This window comes from Chenopodium quinoa, unplaced genomic scaffold (assembly GCF_001683475.1).
Source record: "Chenopodium quinoa cultivar QQ74 unplaced genomic scaffold, ASM168347v1, whole genome shotgun sequence".
Lineage (NCBI taxonomy): Eukaryota > Viridiplantae > Streptophyta > Magnoliopsida > Caryophyllales > Amaranthaceae > Chenopodium > Chenopodium quinoa.
The window spans coordinates 57049-59087 of record NW_018743693.1 but is presented as its reverse complement, the minus strand read 5'-3'; positions in this window follow the sequence as shown (position 1 = coordinate 59087).

Here is a 2039-nt window from a genome sequence, read left to right as displayed (position 1 = left end):
CCAAGAAATCCGCTAGAGCTTGAGCCTTAATGGCAGCTCTCGGACGGTAGCTGATGCTGAATTCGGTGAGCTCAAATGCCCACTTGGCTAGCCTACCAGATTTTTCAACCTTGCCGAGAACTTTTTCCAACGGCTGATCAGTTAAGACCACTATCTGATGGCAATCAAAATAGGGTCTCAGCTTCCGAGCAGCTACTACTACCGCGGAAAGCGACTTTCTCGAGTAGAGGGTAGCGAGTCTCGGCATCCGTCAGTGTATGACTGACGAAGTAGATCGGTTGCTGATTTTTATTTTCTTCCTTCAGCAATACTGCGCTGATGGTGACTTGGCTAACGGCCACATACAGGTACAAAGTTTCCCCTTCAGCTGGGCTAGCCAGCGTTGGGAGTTGAGCCAGATGCTCCCGAAGCTGTTTAAAGGCTTCTTTTTGCTCTTCCTCCCAAACGAGCTCTTTTGTTTTCGGGAGTTTCAGGGCTTTGAAGAAGGGTAACCCCTTATCCGAAGCTCTGGAAATGAACCTCGAGAGGGCTGCCATTCTTCCGGTGAGCCGCTGAACATCCCGCTTCGTTTTCGGCTCAGGAAGGTCGAGCGCCGCTTTGACTTTGGAGGGATTAGCATCAATCCCCCTTTTGCTGACCATGAACCCAAGGAATTTCCCTGACTTCACGCCGAAGACACACTTCTTCGGATTAAGCTTCATTTGATGTTTTCTCAAGGTGGCGAAAGTTTCAGCCAGGTCCTTTACATGGTCCTCAAGTTTTTTGCTCTTGACGATCGAATCGTCGACATAGACTTCCATGTTTCGGCCCTTTTGATCGGCAAAAACTTGATCCACCAGCCTTTGATAGGTTGCCCCCGCATTTTTCAATCCAAAGGGCATCATTTTGTAATTGTACACCCCAGCGTTCGTGACGAATGCTGTCTTTGCTCGATCGTCGGGGTGCATGAAGATCTGATGATACCCTGAGAATGCGTCCATGAAACTAAGCAAGGCATGGCCACTTGTCGAATCGACTAGCTGATCGATCCTCGGCAAGGGATAGAAATCCTTCGGACAAGCCTTATTTAGGTCCGTGAAGTCAACGCACATCCTCCAGGTACCATTGGGCTTCTGAACCATCACCACATTTGCCAGCCATTCTGGATATTGGCAAGGTTCGATGAACCCTGCCTCCAGCAATTTTTTGACCTCGGCTGCGATGTCTCGGTTCTTATTAGCGGAATAATTCCGCTTCTTTAGCTTAACTGGTCGACACGTTGGGTCAACATTAAGCTTATGGGAGATGAGGTCTGAACTTATCCCGGGCATATCAGCTGCCGAGAAAGCGAACACATCTCTGTTGTCCCGAAGGAGCTGAATAAGTTCACAACGGGTGTTTGGATCAAGGTCCATCCCGATTGTTACACATTTCTCAATGTCTCTTTTGGCCAACTCAACTGTTTCAGTCTGCTGTTCCATGTCCATTGCTGATGGACTGGACTCTTCATAATCTGGCCTGCTGCCAATGTCAGCAGGTCTCCCAGTCTTTTTGTTCATCGGCTGGCTCTCTGAGTCTTGCAGCTCAGCTGAAGAGCTAGCCTTTTCCCTTTCGGGCCCTTTTTCTCTGGGCACAGATCCTTGGGCCGAAGCACTTAGGCCCTTTGGCTTTTTTGTGCTTGGCTCTCTTTCTTTCTCCTCCTCATCCTTGTCGTCATCTGGGCGACTACTGGATGGCTTGAGGTAGTTGCACCTTCGGGCGTCCTTTTGGTTGCCCTGTATCCTTTCGGGGAAGCCGGCGTCTGAGACATAAATCATCAGCTGATGATAAGTTGAGACGACCCCTTGGATCTCATGAATTATGGGTCTCCCTAGAATCACGTTGTACACTGAAGGAGCGTCAATGACCAAAAATTCAATCATGACGTTCCTGGCTGCCTCATCGCAACCGATGGTGACAGGAAGTGTCACCTTCCCATCTGGATAAGTTGAAGCCCCGTTGAACCCGGATACCGGGTAGGGTACCGGCGTAAGGTGCTTGGGCTTCAACTTGATTTGATT